The sequence below is a fragment of the Delphinapterus leucas genome, chromosome 3 (genome assembly GCF_059928025.1).
Source record: "Delphinapterus leucas isolate spDelLeu-1000000601 "Yukka" chromosome 3, BTC_Dleu_Yukka2, whole genome shotgun sequence".
NCBI lineage: Eukaryota > Metazoa > Chordata > Mammalia > Artiodactyla > Monodontidae > Delphinapterus > Delphinapterus leucas.
Genome location: NC_143131.1, coordinates 65,119,716 through 65,141,335, shown reverse-complemented (window position 1 = coordinate 65,141,335; position 21,620 = coordinate 65,119,716).

Sequence of the window (21,620 nt, the reverse complement as noted above, 5' to 3'; positions counted from 1 at the left end):
TCCCCCCACTTCCTCCTCCTGCTCCTTCTTCTTTTTTAAGTCAAATGATGCAAGGAACTCCAAATGCTCTTGATTCAAAACAAAAAGTGAAGGATTAGAAAGAATTAGTTAAGAAGTTCTAACTGGTGTTACATATGCTAACAAAGAATAATAATTTCTTATAAGTAATGTATACAACATTCGTCATCAACAAGATCTGGCAGCCCAGAATTCCATCTTAAAAGTTCCATAAAATGAAATAAAAAAGTAAATAAATGAAATGCTATAATTTGACATTATAAATTAAATTTACACTATAAAACAGCTCATTATAAGATTTTGGATGGGAAAAAAGCAAATGGTCCCATGGCTAAAAGTGAATGGAGAATGCTTCTCTTAGATGAACTGTAGAAATGTATTTAAGATAGTAAACACAGGGAAGTCCATTCTATAGGTAGAAATTTTTCATTGAGAAAAAAAGGATGAGAATGAGCACTAACAGGAAAACATGAGTTGATAAAATGGAGAAAAATAAGAAATTAATAAAATTTACAGTTAGATGATGTAGGACAAATGTCTACAGGTACAACTGACTGACTGTGTGTGTGTGTATGAAATAGACTTACAAATAAAAAATATGAAATGATAACATTCAAATCTGTCTTATATGGGGTTCAAGGCTCCTCTGTTTTTATTTTTTTATTTTAAAAAATTTATTTATTTATTTTTGGCCGCATTGGGTCTTCGCTGCTGCGTGCGAGCTTTCTCTAGTTGCAGCTAGCAGGAGCTACTCTTTGTTGCGGTGCGTGGGCTTCTCATTGCAGTGGCTTCTCTTGTTGCCCAGCATGGGCTCTAGGTGTGTGTACTTCAGTAGTTGCAGCACGCAGGCTCAGTAGTTCTGGAGCATGTTCTTAGTTGCTCGGTGGCCTGTGGGATCTTCCTGGACCAGGGCTTGAACCCATGTCCCCTGCATTGGCAGGCAGATTCTTAACCACTGCGCCACCAGGGAAGTCCCTTCTCTGTTTTTAAATCTATTCTGTTCAAATTTTGTTTCCTATTGCAAGACATTTATTTACTATAGAGAGAAAATAGAGGCTCGTGGAAAATGTTGATAAGCTAATTCAATATGTGTGACTAGCTGGTGAAAAAAATTTAATTACCAAATAGAAATGATTTGGAGTAAAATCAAATTATACTTGCTAATACACATTATTCTATCACATTAGAGATAAAACATATGAAACATCTCTTGAAGCCTCAATAAAGACATTTGTCAATGTCTATAATTTAATATTTGACTAAAACTTAAATTGTTTAGTAATAAATCTTGCAGAATTGAACCAAGAAACTAGAATATGATGTACTCACACCTCACTCTTACAATATCTTTTTTGAAGTCTATGGACTAAGTGAATGATTTCCCCAGGGGCCTGAAAAATTGAAAGTTTAAGATTATTCTTTACGTATATATATGGGGTCACAGCGAGGTATTAAGCTATTCAGAAGCAAGGATTTTTCTTAAGAGCTAGGTACGCAGCAGAATTCTTGGGCCATGAAGCAAAACAGCTTTATGATGTGGTTTTAGCACACTAAGACCCATCTGTTTTACATATTCTAAGAATAGAAATGGACTGCAGAGTCAGGACAGTAATAGAGGAAGTATATAGCTTTAAATATGAATGGTAGCTTCCTTTGCTTATCTACAGAGAAGAATCTTGAAGTTGATTTGGGCCTCATGATTTGAAGTAAAACATAAAACACACAGCCATCAGAAAAAGTCAGCACTCTATAACTTTCCACCCATAAATATAAAAATATCATGTTCTTTGAGGAAATTTCTACAATGGATTGGAAGCAAGTCATACATTACTAACCTTCGTGTATCCTTTAAGTCACAAGTCACTAGATACATGTGATAAGCCCAGTAACCAGGGATTATATTATATTGAAAAGTACCTAGAAGAAAGGCATGCACAACAGGATTAATTAACACTAAAAAGGAGATTTTAGAAGAAATAATATTTAAAGCTTAGTTGCACTAAACAAGACTACATACAAAAATCTGCTTTAAAATCTTTATGCATAGAGTTATGTATATTGCTATAGAAAGATATCTAAAATACAATTGCCCATGAAAAGGGCAGGATACAAAATGGGTTGTTCGTTTTTACAAAATATACATATAAATTAATACTTAGCCCTCAATTAATGACTTCTTTCATTCCTGAAGATCCTGCCATTAAATGAAAAGGTATTTCCGTTAATTTTAGTGGGAGAAGTTAATGATATAGTCTATCCCATCTCAAAACACCCAAACAATTTTTTCACAAATAGAAAAATCTAACAATAGAACAATGAAAACAAGACGATATAAATAATAAAAAGTGTTTTAAAGTAAATTAATACAGTTTACATAGTGATAAATGAACGTGTATTGTATCATCAAAGGAGGAAAATCCCTATTTTGATATAAGAGGGATGCAGGGAAATTTTTCTTTAGAAAGTGGTGGAATAACAGATGATTCTCAGGCAGACAACTCTTTAATCCCTATCAAATTGAAAAATATGTATTTTAAATGTGATAACATCTAATGTTTAATTGGATGGTAAAATGGGTATCTTATACACTCATACTGAGGTTATAAACTAAAGTAATCTTTCTGGAAAACAATTTGATGCTATGTATCAGGAGGTCTCAAAATTATTATACCCTTTGAATGAGTAGTTCTCCTTTTAGAAATTTAAGGGAATAACATAAAATAAGCACAAAAGTATGTGGACAAAGATATTTTCAACAGAGCATTTAAAGTGCAACATTAAAATCATACAATAGATTTTTATTTAAGCATTAAAAATATCTATTATAACTAAATAATTTTCATACCTTATAACCCATAAATTCCATTTCTACCTTTTACCCTGAGGAAACATATATCAAAGATATGTCAAAGAATGTTCATTGTAACAGTGTTTGACTAGGAAAATAATGGAAATAACTCAGGACAATGACTAAATAAACAGTGGCATTTTCATATGAGGAATACTCTAATCAGGAGTGGTGTCCAAAATTAAATTGAAAAATTAAAAACTGCTCTACAAAAGACAATGTCAAGAGAATAAGAAGACAAGCTACAGACTGGGAGAAAATATTTGCAAAAGACACATCTGATAAAAGACTGTTAGCCAAAATGTACAAAGAACTCTTAAAACTCAACAATAAAAAACCAAACAACCCAATTAAAAAATGGGCCAAAGACCTTAATAGACACCTCTCCAAGGAAGATATACAGATGGAAAATGCATATGAAAAGACACTCCACATTATGTTATCAGAGAAATGCAAATTAAAATGACAATGAGTTATACACATATTAGAATGGCCAAAATCTGGAACACTGGCAACACCAAATGCTGACAAGCATGTGGAGTAACAGGAACTCACATTCATTGCTAGTGGGAATGCAAAATGGTACAGCCTCTTTGCAAGAAAGTTTGGTAGTTTCTTACAAAGCTAAATGTACTTTTACCATACGATCCAGCAATCTCACTTCTCAATATTTACCTAAAGCAGTTGAAAACTTATGTCCATACAAAACCCACACACAGATGTCTATAGCAGCTTTATTCATTAATTGCCAAAACTTGGAAGCAACCAAGATGTTCTTCAGTAGGTGAATAGATAAATAAACTGTGATGCATCCGGAAGATGGAGTACTATTTAGCATCCAAAAGATATTAGCAGAGCCAAGATGGCATACTAGGAGGACGCAAAATTCACGTCTCCTCACAACTGGGGCACCTACCAGGCACTGGTGGGGGACCATGGACACCTAAGGGGACGGGAGGAACCCCCAGAGCCCGGATAGGACGTGGGGCATAGGGGGAGTGAATAGTGAGGAAAAGTGGAGGTGGGAGGGGACTGGCACCCCTAAGGGACAGCTGGGGGAGGGGAAGGGATCCCATGCCCGAAGGGGGAAATTGGGGAACCATTGGGAGGGCAGAGGATCAAAAGGGAGTGTGGTCAGGATTCCCCTGCCCACTTGGACCCCTGGGAACCTGCTGAGATCCCGGGCCTGATCCTCTGCCCACCTAGGCCCCCTCCAGCCGCGCGGGTCCTGAAGGAGTGGGAGGGAAGGAAGGGGGAGCCGGAACTCTGGGATGGGCGCCCCTGAGGGGTGGCTGGGGGAGGGGAGGAGTTCCTATACCCAGTGGGACCCACCCATGGTTAGGAGTCCAGTGGCGACGGGGGAGACCCTGGGGGAGACAGTGAGGGAGGGGCGCAAAGGAACAGAAGGGAACGGGAAACTTTTTTTTTTTTCTTTTCCTTTTTCCTCTTTTAGATTGGAGTTCTGTTTTACCTTGTTGATTCTTTTATATTTTTATTTTCCTAATAAATCTTTTATTTTTGTAGTTTTATCTTATTCTTTATGCTTTGTTAGTGATCTCTCCTTTTGGCTTGTTGCCCCACCCCCTTTTAAAAAAATTTTTTCTGCTGTGGTTTTATTTTACCTTAATGCAGTTGTTTCAATTATACTTTTATTTTTGCTAATATATTTTTTATCTTACTAATTTTATGTTGTTTTTATTTTTTGATATTGTATTGTTCTTCTCTTTCTTTTTTTTTTTTTTTTTTTTACTGTGCCACAAAGCTTGTGGAATCTTGGTTCCCAGACTGGAGGTTGGGCCCAAGCTCCTGTGGTGGGAGCTCCAAGTCCAAATCGCTGAACTAACAGAGAACCTCAGACCCCAGGGCATATCAATCAGTCTGAGGCCTCCTGAAGGTCCTCATCTCAGCACCAAGACCCAGCTCTATCCAACTGCCTGCAAACTCCAGTGCTGGACATCTCAGGCCAAACAACTAGTAAGACAGTAATACAGCACCACCCATCAAAAAGAAAAAACAATGAAACAACCAAAGAATATGTTACAGACGAAGGAGCAAGGTAAAAACCTACAAGACCAAATAAATGAAGAAGAAGTAGTAAACCTACCTGAAAAAGAGTTCAGAGTAATGATAATAAAGATGATCCAGAATCTCGGAAACAGAACAGAGAATACAAGAAACATTTAACAAGGATCTAGAAGAACTAAAGAGCAAACAAACGATGATGAACAACACAATAACTGAAATTAAAAATACTCTAGAAGGAATCAATAACAGGATAACTGAGGCAGAAGAATGGATAGGTGAGCTGGAAGATAAAATGGTGGAAATAACTGCCAGGGAGCAGAATAAAGAAAAAAGAATGAAAAGAATTGAGGAAAGTCTCAGAGACCCCTGGGACAACATTAAACTTAACAACATTAGCATTATAGGGGTCCCAGAAGGAGAAGAGAAAATGAAAGGGTCTGAGAAAATATTTGAAGAGATTATAGTCGAAAACTTCCCTAACATGGGAAAGGAAATAGTTAATCAAGTCCAGGAAGCACAGAGAGTACCATACAGCATAAACCAAAAGAGAAACATGATGAGACACATATTAAACTATCAAAAATTAAATACAAAGAAAAATATTAAAAGCAACAAATAACATACAAGGGAATCCCCACAAGGTTAACAGCTGACCTTTCAGCAGAAACTCTGCAAGCCAATAGGGAGTGGCAGAACATATTTAAAGTGATGAAAGGGAAAAATCTACAATCAAGATTACTCTACCCAGCAAGGATCTCATTCAGATTCGACGGAGAAATTAAAATTTTACAGATAAAGCAAAAGTTCAGAAAATTCAGCACCACCAAACCAGCTTTACAACAAATGCTAAAGGAACTTCTCTAAGTGGGAAACACAAGAGAAGGAAAAGACCTACAAAAAGAAACTCAAAGCAATTAGAAAATGGTAATAGGAACATACATATCAATAATTACCTTAAATGTAAATGCTCCAACCAAAAGACATAGACTGGCTGAATGGATACAAAAACAAGACCCATATATATGCTGTCTACAAGAGATCCACTTCAGATCTAGGGACACATACAGACTGAAAGTGAGGGGATGGAAAAAGATATTCCATGCAAATGGAAATCAAAAGAAAGCTGGAGTAGCAATTCTCATATCAGACAAAATAGACTTTTAAATAAAGGCTATTACGAGAGACAAAGAAGGACACTACATAATGAGCAAGGGATTAATCCAAGAAGAAGATATAACAACTGGAAATATTTATGCACCCAACATAGGAGCACCTCAATACATAAGGCAAATGCTAACAGCCATAAAAGGAGAAATCAACAGTAACACAATCATAGTAGGGGACTTTAACACCCCACTTTCACCAATGGACAGATCATACAAAATGAAAATAAATAAGGAAACACAAGCTTTAAATGACACATTAAACAAGATGGACGTAATTGATATTTATATGACATTCCATCCAAAAACAACAGAATACACATTCTTCTCAAGTGCTCATGGAATATTCTCCACGATAGATCATACCTTGGGTCAATTTAAGAAAATTGAAATTGTATCAAGTATCTTTTCCGACCACAATGCTATGAGACTAGATATCAAATACAGGAAAAAATCTGTAAAAAATACAAGCACATGGATGCTAAACAATACACTACTTAATAACCAAGAGATCACTGAAGAAATCAAAGAGGAAATCAAAAAATACCTAGAAACAAATGACAATGAAAACACAATGACCCAAAACCTATGGGATGTAGCAAAAGCAGTTCTAAGAGGGAAGTTTACAGCAATACAATACTACCTCAAGAAAAAAGAAGCATCTCAAATAAGCAACCTAACCTTACGCCCAAAGCAATTGGAGAAAGAACAAAAAAACCCCGAAGTTAGCAGTAGGAGAGAAATCATAAAGATCATATCAGAAATAAATGAAAAAGAAATGAAGGAAACAATAGCAAAGATCAATAAAACTAAAAGCTAGTTCTTTGAGAAGATAAACAAAATTGATAAACCATTAGCCAGACTCACCAAGAAGAAAAGGAAGACTCAAATCAACAGAATTGGAAATGAAAAAGAAGTAACAGCTGGCACTGCAGAAATACAAAGGATCATGAGAGATTACTACAAGCAACTATATGCCAATGAAATGGACAACCTGGAAGAAATGGACAAATTCTTAGAAAAGCACAACCTTCTGAGACTGAACCAGGAAGAAATAGAAAATATAAACAGACCAATCACAAGCACTGAAATTGAAACTGATTAAAAATCTTCCAACAAACAAAAGCCCAGCACCAGATGGCTTCACAGACGAATTCTATCAAACATTTAGAGAAGAGCTAACACCTATCCTTATCAAACTCTTCCAAAATATAGCAGAAGGAGGAACACTCCCAAACTCATTCTACAAGGGCACCATCACCCTGATACCAAAACCAGACAAAGATGTCACAAAAAAAGAAAACTACAGGCCAATATCTCTGATGAACATAGATGCAAAAATCCTCAACAAAATACTAGCAAACAGAATCCAACAGCACATTAAAAGGATCATACACCCTGAACAAGTGAGGTTTATCCCAGAAATGCAAGGATCCTTCAATATACGCAAATCAATCAATGTGATACACCATATTAACAAATTGAAGGATAAAAAACATATTATAATCTCAATAGATGCAGAAAAAGCTTTTGACAAAATTCAACACCCACTGATGATCAAAACTCTCCAGAAAGTAGGCATAGAGGGAACTTACCTCAACATAATAAAGGCCATATATGACAGACCCACAGCCAACGTCATTCTCAATGGTGAAAAACTGAAACCATTTCCTCTAAGCTCAGGAACAAGACAAGGTTGCCCACTCTCACCACTATTATTTAACATAGTTTTGGAAGGTATAGCCACAGCAATCAGGGACAAAAAAGAAATAAAAGGAATCCAAATCAGAAAAGAAGAAGTAAAACAGTCATTGTTTGTAGATGACATGATACTATACATAGAGAATCCTAAAGATGCTACCAGGAAACTACTAGAGCTAATCAATGAATTTGGTAAAGTTGCAGGATACAAAATTAATGCACAGAAATCTCTTGCATTCCTATACACTAATGATGAAAAATCTGAAAGAGAAATTAAGGAAACACTCGCATTTACCATTGCAACAAAAAGAATAAAATACTAGGAATAAACCCACCTAAGGAGATAAAAGACCTGTATTCAGAAAACTATAAGACACTGATGAAAGAAATTTAAAACTATACAAACAGATGGAGAGATATACCATGTTCTTGGATTGGAAGAATCAACATTGTGAAAATGACTATACTACCCCAAACAATCTACAGATTCAGTGCAATCCCTATCAAACTACCAAGGGCATTTTTCACAGAAGTAGAACAAAAAATTTCACAATATGTATGGTAACACAGAAGACCCCAAATAGCCAAAGCAATCTTGAGAATGAAAAACAGAGCTGGAGGAATCAGGCTCTGGACTTCAGACTATGCTACAAAGCTACAGTAATCAATACAGTATGGTACCGGCACAAAAACAGAAATATAGATCAATGGAACAGGATAGAAAGCCCAGAGATAAGCCCACAGACATGTGGTCACCTTATTTTTGATAAAGGAGGCAAGAAAATACAATGGAGAAAAGACAGCCTTTTCAATAAGTGGTGCTGGGAAAACTGGACAGGGACATGTAAAAGAATGAAATTAGAATACTCCCTAACACCATACACAAAAATAAACTCAAAATGGATTAAAGACCTAAATGTAAGACCAGACACTATAAAACTCTTAGAGGAAAACATAGGCAGAACACTCTATGACATAAATCACAGCAAGATCCTTTTTTACCCACCTCCTAGAAAAAGGGAAATAAAAACAAAAATAAACAAATGGGACCTGATGAAACTTAAAAGATTTGCACAGCAAAGGAAAACATAAACAAGATGGAAAGACAACCCTCAGAATGGGAGAAAATATTTGCAAATGAAGCAACTGACAGAGGATTAATCTCCAAAATATACAAGCAGCTCAGGTAGCTCAGTATCAAAATACAAACAACCCAATCCAAAAATGGGCAGAAGACCTAAATAGACATTTCTCCAAAAAAGATATACAGATTGCCAACAAACACATGAAATGATGCTCAACATCACTAATCATTAGAGAAATGCAAATCAAGACTACAATGAGGTATTACCTCACACTTGTCAGAATGGTCATCATCAAAAAATCTACAAACAATAAATGCTGAAGAGGGTGTGGAGAAAAGGGAACCCTCTTGCACTGTTGGTGGGAATGTAATTGATACAGCCACTGTGGAGAACAGTACAGAGGTTTCTTAAAAATCTAAAAATAGAACTACCATATCACCCAGCAATCTCACTGCTGGGCGTACACCCTGAGAAAACCATAATTCAAATGGAATATTACTCAGCCATAAAAAGAAATGAAATTGAGTTATTTGTAGTGAGGTGGATGGACCTAGAGTCTGTCATACAGAGTGAAGTAAGTCAGGAAGTGCAAAACAAATACGGTATGCTAACACATATATGTGGAATCTAAAAATAAAATAAAAATAAAAACGGTTCTGATTAACCTAGGACAGGAATAAAAAAACAGTTGTAGAGAATGGACTTGAGGACACGGGGTGGGGGAAGGAAAATTTGGGACGAAGTGAGAGAGTAGCATCAACATATATACACTACCAAACATAAAATAGATAGCTAGTGGGAAGCAGCTTCATGGCACAGGGAGATCAGCTGTGTGCTTTTTGACCACCTAGAGGGGTGGTGTAGGGAGGGTGGGAGGGAAATGCAAGAGGGAGGGCATATAGGTATATACATGTGCATATAGATGATTCACTTTGTTATACAGCAGAAACTAACACACCATTATAAAGCAATTATACTCCCATAAAGATGTTAAAAATAAATACCAAAAAATATATACATATATATGAGCTATCAAGCCATAAAAGGACATGGAGGAATCTTAAATTCGTATTACTAAGTGAAAGAAGCCAATCTGAAAAGACTGTTTGATTCAAACTATGTGACATTCTGGAAAAGACAAAACAGTGGAGACAATAAAAAGATCAGTGGTTGTCAGGAGTTGAGGGGAGAGGAGAGGGAGGGGAGAAGGATGACTAGACAGTGCACAGAGAATTTTTAGGGCAGTAAAAGTGTTCTGTATGATGCTATAATGGTGGATACAAGCCATTACACATTTATCCAAACCAGTAGTATGTACAACACCAAGAGTGAACCCTAATATAAACTACAGACTTTGGGTTACTTATGATGTGTCAATATAATTTCACCAATTATTACAAATATACCACTCTGGTGGGAGATACTATTAACAGGGAAGCTCTGCATGTGTTGGGGCAGGGTATATATGGGAAATCTCTGTACCTTCCTTTCAATTTTGCCATGAACCTAAAACTGCTGTAAGAAAAAATCTTTAAAAAATTAAATTGATACATATCCTTACAACTAAATATTTTAATATGTGAAAAAGGAGATATTTTATTCATGTGTTACATGCATATTTAAATCTTTTGTTTACATTTTTAAAGATGGAAAAGCTTGTAATGTGATGTTGTGTGGGGAAAAAAAGTAGAGAACTCAATTTTAGGTACATTACAATGCCAATTGTGTAGAAAAACACGTAGAAGGACTCAACACAAAATGTTAGTAACTGTTTGCCTCTAAGTGGGAGAATTAGGGCTTATTTTCCTTCTTTATTTTTTGTACCTTGCTTACTTTGTACTTTTCAATTTTTTTTAAACCATAAGCATATATTGTAACAGTAACAATTAAAAAGCATCTTCTTTCACCCCCCCAAAAACCCCAGGCTACATATATATGAATATCTTGATCAACTCCTTAAACCTGATTTTGATGCATTAGAGATCCATGACTGAGCAAAAGGATAAAACACATTAAGGTGATAAATGTTATTTTTCCATAAAAGGAGATTATCATAGGATTATCTCATTTGTGAGTCTAGTTTCAAGTCAAAATTGCATGGAACACCAACACATTTAATTTCTAATCTGTCATAACCAAAGAATTTGTAGCGATAGAAATAAAAATAAGTAAATACTATAAAATTCTGGTCATCTTTCAGATTTTTTTTTCAAAGAAAAAGAGGTGGGAAAGGACCCCTCAGTTTTTAACACACTACATCATTTTGCTCTAAATGATAGAATACACCAGTGGGAAATGGGTATAGCATCAGCATGGAAGATAATAGTAGCACAGATCCAACAACTCTTGGAAATGAGAGTTGGGGGGGTGGAGAGAGAGAGAGAGAAGTTAGGAAATTAGGAGGCTCCTGGAGGAAGAGGAGGGGCATGCAGTTTGTCTCATCTAGTGTTTTCCAAATGACCAGTGACTACCGCATAAGGTTGTTGTGAAAGCTTCACGAATTAATTCATATCACATGCTTAGTAGTAGGCACTCAATAAGAATTAGCTATTATTACTACTGATGGTTATATTTCCCACTGTGAACTAATGCATTAGCATTCTTGTAGATATGTTAGTCCTTCGTGATTTTGGTTAGTGTGCATATGTGCCCTAGAGCCCAATCTAACTTGGATATTCTAATACACTGAATTTCCGAGTCTATAAAACTAGAGACAACTACAACAAATAAACTAAAGACAAGATACTGGACACATTGATTTTCCACTGGATTGCCACCTTATGCAGATAAAAATCTTTTAAAATGAGAAATAAAAAATTAGCAAATACAGAATTTATACTCCTTGACTCTCAAATTTAATGCCAAAGAACTTAATGATAAGAATTTAATTCTGGGGCTTCCCTGGTGACGCAGTGGTTGGGAGTCCGCCTGCCAATGCAGGGAACACGGGCTTGAGCCCTGGTCCAGGAAGATCCCACATGCCATGGAACAACAAAGCCCACGAGCCACAACTACTGAGCCCATGTGCCACAACTACTGAAGCCCACATGCATAGAGCCCATGCTCTGCAGCAAGCCACCGCAATAAGAAGCCCGTGCACTGCGACAAAGAGTAGCCCCCACTCCCCACAACTAGATAAAGTCTGCATGCAACAACAAAGACCCAACACAGCCATAAATATATAAATAAATAAATTTATTATTTTTAAAAAAGAAAGAATTTAATTCTGAAGTTGACCAAATACATTGCAACAGTTTAGTAAATCTTTAGAAGTATAGTGATGTCTGTTTCATATTTTGAGTAGATATTGAATTTCATTCACATGTATAATATTGAAAAAAGTCTTTGAAATCAGTGATTATTACTTTAGTCATTTAATGACCTAACAGTTAAGAGAATCATCTCCCCACATCTGGGAGATGGCCTGGCACTCACAATTAGGCCATGGTGTTCTCCTCTTGAACATAAAAAATTTCACAGAATAGTAATATCATATAAAGCCATGATGGATCAAGACAAAAATAAGACCTCCCCATAATCACATCTGAACATAGAGAAAACATGAAATTGTCCAAGCCTCAAAAATACCAAACACCTCCCTGCCTGGCTGACACGAGTGTTGCCTCTATTAATTAAAGCTTTAGTGTGGGTCTGGTCTTCTCTTCTCCTACATAAGTTTGTTAAGATACCTAATCATAGGATTACTCCCCCTTCCCAACAGTCTCCAATCCAGAGCAAATCCCTGCTTCCTCAAACACCCCCCAACATCACCTAACACAAGCCCAAATCCTCTAAGTTTTTTCTAACATCCCTTTCCTGTGACCTGCTATAGCTTCCTGTGGTGTTGCCTCTCCCTTACTTACAATGAGTAATCAACACAACTCTAAGTGTATTCCTGGTGGATTTTGGCCGAAGGACATTGACATAATGATATTTGAAATATATTTACCAATTTCTAAAAAGTGGTTCACTCTGGCCTTGTCAAAACAGGCAAAAAAGTTACATTCAGGAACTCAGATTTCAACTTTTAGTCCCTGCATGGGAATAAAACAGTAATCCAATGACAACTCAAATAGGCCTTTCTTCCAAGTTATTTCATGTAAACTTTAAGAGCAAACTGTTAATCTCTGATGGCAAGTTCGTGAAGAAGCAATATTCCAAAAGAGAGCTAAAGCAGTTATTATCCATTGATTACAGTCATTAGCTTTATATGCAAAAATACTCATAACAAGAGCTAACTCATTGTGCCTTTTTACAAAGTCCTGATTGTGAACAATTTTGGTCTTCAGCTGTGAGCCAAATTTATGTATCAGTAATTCTTCTTGGTGTTAAAATAGTTGTTGATTAAATAAGATAATTCAACCAAGCACTATTATTTAGTATTGGTTCTTACAAGAGCTTTTTTTGATGCTCTAAGGGTAGTCACATTTGTAATGTCCACAATGCAATCACTGAAGATCCTTGGAAAGAGTAACAGAGTGTGTCCTTATACATTCAACACTCCAAATATCAAAAAGTGCAAATAACCAGGTTTTGGGGAGTCGGAGGGGTTGGGATCAGTAAACAAGATAAGATATGCCAATTATTTTATTGACTTCCTGGTAGTCATATCTAGAACAAATTTATTTAAATTATTTTATTTTATTTTATTGACGTATAGTTGATTTATAATGTCGTGTTAATTTCTACTGTACAGCAAAGTGATTCAGTTATACATATATATGCATTCTTCTTCATATTCTTTTCCATTATGGTTTATCATAGGATATTGAATATAGTTCCCTGTGTTATACAGTAGGACCTTGTTGTTTATGCATTCTATATATAATAGTTTGCATTTGCTAATCCCACACTCCCAATCCATCCCTCCTCCACCTCCTCTTCCCCTTGGCAACCACGTGTCTGTACGAGTCTGTTTCTGTTTTATAGATAAGTTCATTTGTGTCATATTTTAGATTCCACATATAAGTGATATTATATAGTATTTGTCTTTCTCTTTCTGACTTACTTCACTTAGTATGATAATCTCTAGGTCCATCCATGTTGCTTATGCAAAACTTTTCTACTGCCTACATCTTCAGTGAAATGTGGGAATATCTGTTATTCAAATCAACTAATATCTGTTGTTTTTTAAATTGTTGTTCTTTTCAAAAAAACTTTTTTTTAAATTTTTTTTTGGCTGTGTTGGGTCTTCATTGCTGCACATGGGCTTTCTCTAGTTGCGGCGAGCAGGGGCTACTCTTCGTTGCGGTGCGTGGGCTTCTCATTGCAGTGGCTTCCCCTGTTGCGGAGCACGGGCTCTAGGCACGCAGGCTTCAGTAGTTGCAGCATGCAGGCTCAGTAGTTGTGGCTCGTGGGCTCAAGAGTGCAGGCTTCAGTAGTTGTGGTGCTGCACAGGCTTAGTTGCTCTGTGGCATGTGGGATTTTCCCTGACGAGGGATTGAGCCCTTGTCCCCTGCATTGGCAGGTCGATTCTTAACTACTGTGCCACCAGGGAAGTCCCTAAATTGTTGTTCTTGTTGATGATCCTGGTGCATGCACTGCAAGGTCCTGAAGTACCTTGTAAATCATAACAACTAAGAGATACATAAAGGTGTGTGTAATTTTAAGGGTAACGGTATTTTATTATTACACTTTTGGAAATTAATAATCCTTACAAATTACATATTGTGACTCACTCCTCAGCTGTTGCAAATAAATGGAAACTTTCTTCAGACCCATTCTAGTATTCAGTTATAATGTTCTACCCAAACTCTGAGTTTTCCTTAATTTATTGGAACTGAAACAGAAGTCTGTTACTAATCTATAACCAGAAAGGCATGCACGTTAAATTGTTTTCCAAAAGAAAATGGTGAAAGTGTGAGCTGTGCGTGGTGACTTCCTTCCAAAGAGTACAGAGTAGAAAGGGGGCTAGAGGAGAGTCACTTTCCAGTGGAGAAACCTGAGAAATGCTACTTCAGTCAGGTGATCAAGGCCAATATCAACAGCTACAAATTATGCTGATAATATGTACCTTTGATATGATGTGATGAAAATGGCACTTTACCTCATCTTCCTTTCATAAACCCATAACCCAGTCCAATCATGAGCAAAATAGCAAATGAAGTTCAATAGTGGAGCATCCTGTCGTATAGCTGATCAGAACACCTCAAAACAGTCAAGGTCATCAAAAACATGGAAAGATGAGAAAATGTCACAGCAAGAGGAGCCTAAGGAGACATGGCAGCTAAATGTAATGTGGGATCCTGCAACAGAAAAAGGATATTAGGTTAAAAACTAAGAAAATCTGAATAAAGTATGGACTTTAGTTAATAATAGATAGATAGATATAGGCAGTGGTTTTTACACTCATTTTGCATTACTTTGTAACATGCTTGTTTCCGAAAATGTAGTTACAGTTAACAGTCTGTGGCTTTGGCACTGAGTAAAGGTAATTTAAAAGTTCTTGTGGTCATGAAAACCATGGCTATTTTTCTTAAATATCACTGCTTTAACCAACAGAACTAGCCCAGGACCAGAAGATTATTTGTAACAAGGGTGCTTTCTTCTGAGAAAATGATTTTAGCTGTTCGTATTGAAATGCAGTTGTTTTCAAAGAAACACATGGTGCTTAAAAAAAAGTACTATCAAATCCAATGGCCAAGTACAAATCCAAAAATAAAATTACAGATCACATTCTATTTTTTCACGGCATTGATTCCTTGCTTTAAAATGTTTAGTATAGTAAGACCATTTAAGAAACAATAAACATTGAGGGGAAAACTACAAATAGTTCAGTGTTATATGCTCCTGGTATGTTCTACATCCAGGCTACACACAAATGGAAAATAGCTTGTTTACAAATAATATGGTTTTCAGGGTAAAACACTTGGAAAGTTGGAAGAACATTCTACTATGTAATTTAAGCTTCCTAAAACCACCAACAAGATTTGACTACCATTCAAAATAGTGAAGCTGTTGACGATTAAAGTTATGACTAGTTTTGAGAGGGAATAAATTGGTCAAATACTTTAAAATTGGCATGAATTCCTCAAGTGCTCCAAATGCTCACTTAGAAATAAGGAGATCTTCCCTGGAAGGATTCTTAGCAGTTATTTCTCAAATTACACTAAGGAATTCTTTTTCATTAATTTTTGATTTAGTACTACATCTGATGTACAGATTTCTTCATTTCAATCATCATGTGAAATAACAGAACATTTAATTGGCCAAATCTGAAAAGAATCTGAACTCATGTCCCAATATATTCATGTTGGTGAGACAAATAATCATTAACTCCAAGCAATTGTCACAATGTTATAATATACTGAATCCTTCACTCCTCCAGGACAAAAACATGTTATCTTTCTGATTCTCACTGACTCTAGCACAGTGCCTTTCATACAGTAAGTACTCACGAAGTAGTGATACAGTAAATGAATCATTTAATGAACTATTTGACTTGTTTGCAAAAGACATTTGAATTTTTGTCAGTCCAGTTACTTTCTTCATATTAAACTTATTTCTATTTTTTGACAAATAACAATTAAGAGCTTAGCTTGTTATGAAAGAAAAGCTAAACTGTGATAAAAATTTTCCTGTATATAACCCATAAAATATATAAATCATATACAGGTAACCAAAAGTTGAATATATAGTGTGATTATGCTATGTAAAATGAAATCAACAGACAAAAAGGAGGGGAGGAAATACATTACATCATTAACTACGGCTGTCTTTGAATGATGGATATATTGTTGGGCTTACGTTCATAGAATCTAGAATGAGGGATAGCTATATTTTCAGCAGGTTTTTAGTACATACTACTTCAACATCATTACACAAGATCTCTGAATCACCCAAAATATATTTTGAGAGACATGATGCAATAGCATTTCCCTCTCATTTTTTTTCTCTAAACCTCTTTTTTTTTTCCATCATAAGCAAATTACCCTATACTTATTCCTGTTATAGTTTTCCAGGTAAGTATATTTTACATAAATTTCCCCTCACTAGGGCTTCCCTGGTGGCGCAGTGGTTGAGAGTCCACCTGCAGATGCAGCGGACACGGGTTCGTGCCCCGGTCCGGGAAGATCGCACGTGCCGCGGAGCGGCTGGGCCCGTGAGCCATGGCCGATGAGCCTGCGCGTCCGGAGCCTGTGCTCCGCAACGGGAGAGGCCCGCAACTTTTTTCAAAAATATAAGCTTGTTTTCACATCTAAGGTTAGGTGTAAAACATATATATATATCTTCGAAGCTATATACATATACACTTTCACATACAAATACATATATTTAATACATATACAAGTGTATATGTATTTCTTTTACCTTAATATGTCTTATGTATATGTGTTATGTATTATACTTAATATGTCATATGTATTAAAAATAATATACAAACATATATACTATCAAGCAAATATGTACTATTTTTTTTTAACTCATAGATGATTTATTGCTTTAAGTAACTAAACAAGAAAGAGAAGAGACAGGCTGTTGGTCAAGATGGTAGGCACTCTCTCTCCAGGGTTTGCCAGTTGCATCTGCTTAAAGCCTCAACAATACTTTCTGGACGATATAAACACGTCGTAGCATACATGGGAAGCAACTTGGCCAATGACACACTGCTTAAAATAGCACATAACAAGGGCTCCCCACCAGTCGGTTTGCCCTGAAATGACCAAAAGAACGTGTGTTCATATGATGCGCTGAATACAAAACATTAAAAAAAATTTTTGGCATTAATACTAACACAGAACGGTTTCTTGGACATTCTGCAGGAGTGGGTACACACAAAGAATTACCTCTTCATTTACAGATTACCAGTATCTATGAGAACACTTGGAGAAAAGCCAAGAGGTGAGGCACCTCCCCTCCCAATGTCATTTTTTTTGCCAAAGCAGCAGGGTCGGGGGAAAGGGGGGTTAAATGGAGAAAGGCAGCTGACCGAGCACCAGAGGTTGTTACAATCACCAAGTAGCTGCAGCAAACAGCAGGGGCTGGACACTGCCATCTGGGGGTTTGGGGATGAACGACTCAGCCTTGACTTGTAGCCAAGGAGGCCCAGGGATTTGGCCCAAAGGCCCGCTGGAGGCCCTGGGTGGACGGACACAGGCACTGGACGGTCCAGTCCCTTCTGGGAGGAGTGGTGGAGCCAGGGCTGGGTCTCCAGCCCCGAGGTCTAGAAGTAACATATCCTCTTAAATATGTACTATTTTATGTATATCCCTTAACTACTTATTGTGAATATAGATGATTTTACTACTTTTGTATTTTAACCTCTCTACCAGCTTTGTGTGTGGTTGGTTTCCTACCTTTATTGTATGTTTGGCTTTACCAGTGAGCTTTTCCATTTTGTAATTTTCTTGTTTCTAGCTGTGGGCTTTTCCACCTAGAGAAGTTCCTTTTGCATTTGTTGTAAAGACGGTTTGGTGGTGCTGAATTCTTTCAGCTTCTGCTTATCTGCAAAGCTTTTGATTTCTCCATGAAATCTGACTGAGAGCTTTGCTGGGTAGAATATTCTTGATTGTAGTTTTTTCTCTTTCATCACTTCAAGTATTGTGTGCCACTCCCTTCTGGCCTGCAGAGTTTCTGCTGAAAACTCAGCTGATAGCCTTATGGGAGTTCCCTTGTATGTTATTTGTTGCTTTTCCCTTGTTGTTTATAATATTCTCTCTTTATCTTTAATTTTGTTTATTTATTTATTTATGGCTGTGTTGGGTCTTCATTGCTGTGTGTGGGCTTTCTCTAGTTGTGGTGAGCAGGGGCTACTCTTTGTTGTGGTGCGGAGGCTTCTCGTTGAGGTGGCTTCTCTTGTTGCAGAGCACGGGCTCTAGGCGTGTGAGCTTCAGTAGTTGTGGCACGCAGGCTCAGCAGCTGTGGCTTACAGGCTCCAGAGCACAAGCTCAGTAGTTGTGACATATGGGCTTAGTTGCTCCACGGCATGTGGGGCCTTCCCGGACGAGGGCTTGAACCCGTGTCCCCTGCACTGGCAGGCGGATTCTTAACCACTGCGCCACCAGGGAAGCCCTTTATCTTTAATTTTTATAATTTTGATTACAGTGTGTCTTGGTGTGTTCCTCTGTGGGTTAATCCTGTATGGGACTCTCTGCCCTTCCTGGACTTGGGTGACTCTTTCTCCTTCTAGGTTAGGGAGGTTTTTAGCTATTACCTCTTCAAATATTTTCTCAAGCCCTCTCTCTCTCTCTTTCCTCCTTCTGGGACCCCTATAATGCAAATGTTAGTACACTTGATGTTGTCCCAGAGGTCTGTTAAATGGTCCTCATTTCTTTTCATTCCTTTTTCTTTTTTCTGTGTAGTGGCAGCGATTTCCACTACTCTGTCTTCCAGCTCACTGATTTATTCTTCTGAATCATTTAGTCTACTATTGATTTCTTCTAGTGTATTTTTCATTTCAGGTATTATATTCTTCATGTCTATTTGTTTGTTCTTTATATTTTCTAACTCTTTGTTTAAACTTCTAACTTCTCTCTCTGTGCATCCATTTTCCTTCCAAATTCTTTGATCATCTTTATGATCTTTACTCTGACTTCTTTCTCAGGTAGATTTCCTATCTCCACTTCACTTAGTTCTCCTTCTGGGGTTTTATCTGGTTTCTTTGTATGGAACATATTCCTCTGCTGCCTCATTTTGTCTAAGTTGCTATTTGTATTGGGTTGGCCACAAAGTTTGGTTTTTCTCGTAAGATGGATCTAGTAGTGCTTAGTTGTCTTTAACTTCATTTGAAACAATTTTGTTAAATTGTATTGTGACAGCTGCCATATCAGTGTTTATTTTTAAAAACTTATCAAAATAGGTGAATATTTGTGTAGCCATTTTAATATTGAAGATGGAAGAAAAAAGCAACATTTTTGGCATATTATACTTTATTATTTCAAGAAAGGTAAAAATGCAACTGAAACACAAAATAAGATTTGTGCAGTGTATGGAGAAGGTGCTGTGGCTGATCAAATGTGTCAAAAGTGGCTCAAAGTTTCATGCTGGAGATTTCTCACTGGATGATGCTCCACAGTTGGGTAGACCAGTTGAAGCTGATAGTGATCAAATTGAGACATTAATTGAGAACAATCAATGTTATACCACGTGGGAGATAGCTGACATACTCAAAATATCCAAATCAAGCATTGAAAATCATTTGCACCAGCTTGGTTATGTTAATTGCTTTGATGTTTGGGTTCCACATAAGCAAAAAAAACCTTCTTGACTATGTTTCCACATGCGATTCTCTACTTAAACGTAATGAAAACGTTCTGTTTTTAAAACAAATTGTGACAGGCGATGAAAAGTGTATACTGTACAATAATGTGGAATGGAAGGGATCATGGGGCAAGTGAAATGAATCACCACCAACCACACCAAAGGCTGGTCTTCATCCAAAGAGGTGATGTTGTATATATGGTGGGATTGGAAGGGAGTCCTCTATTATGAGCTCCTTCTGGAAAACCAAACCAGACCACCTGCATAGTGGGTGGACTTCTAGACTGGTTGGTTGCCAGGCCCTGCTTTGTGCATATGCTGCTGGCTACTGTTTAGTAGGGCTTGGTCATGAGGTGGCTGGTTGTGGAATCCTGGGGGGCCCTTGGGGCTAGTGCTGGCTCACTGGTGGGCAGAGTCAGGGTCCCAAAGACTCTGGGGCTGTTGCCCACCCACTGGCAGGTGAAGCCAGATCCTGGGGTTAGTGCCAGTCTAGTGACAGGCAGAGCTGGTTCCTGGAGTCTGGCTTCAGGACCCCAGGATCACAGAGCTTGTTTCAGATCATTAGCGGGGAGGGGCAGTTCCTGGCACAGTTGGGTATGGGGCCCAGGGTGTCTGAAATGTTGCTTTGGCCTGTGAGTGGGCAGGGCCAGGGCCCAGCTGGTCCCAGGGTAGGGTCTGGCCTGCTTTGTGCAGATCGTAGTTTTCTTGCTTCTGGTGTCTGCCCACTGGTGGGCGAGACTGGCCTAGAGGTTTGTGCAGGCTTCCTGGTGGGAGGGGCTGGTGCCTGTCCACTGGTGGGTGGAGCTGGGTCTTGACCCTCTGGTGGGCTGGGCCGTGTCTAGGGCGAATTCAGAGGCCACTGTGGGCTCTTTAGTCTTTTTTTTTTTTTTTTAAAGTTTTTTTTTTAATGTATATTTATCTTTGGCTGTGTTGGGTCTTCGTTTCCGTGCGAGGGCTTTCTCTAGTTGCGGCAACCGCGGGCCGCTTTTTATCGCGGTGCGCGGGCCTCTCACTATCGCGGCCTCTCGTTGCGGAGCATAGGCTCCAGACGTGCAGGCTCAGTAGTTGTGGCTCACGGGCCCAGTTGCTCTGCGACATGTGGTATCTTCGCGGACCAGGGCTCGAACCCGTGTTCCGTGCATCGGCAGGCAGATTGTCAACAACTGCGCCACCAGGGAAGCCCTTTAGTCTTTAAGCAGCCTGTCTGCTGATGGGTGGGGCTGTGTTCCCACACAATTAGTTGTTTTGCCTGAGGCATCCCAGCACTGGTGCCTGCAGGCTCTTAGGTGGAGCCAGGTTTTGGTGATAATGAGGTAAGATGTTAGCAGCCACATGCAGCTGAATGTTCCCCAATATGAGTGTCTGTGTCCCCAGGGTGAGCCACAGCCACCCCCCACCTCTCCAGGAGATTCTCCAAGACCAGCAGGTATGTCTGGCCCTAGCTCCTATCAAATTACTGCTTTTGCCCTGGGCCGCAGTGCATGTCAGGTTTTGTACACACCTTGAAGATTGGAGCCTCTATCTCTCCAGTATGGGGCTTCTACAATTAAGCCAAATGCTCTGGGGGCTCGTCTTCCTGGT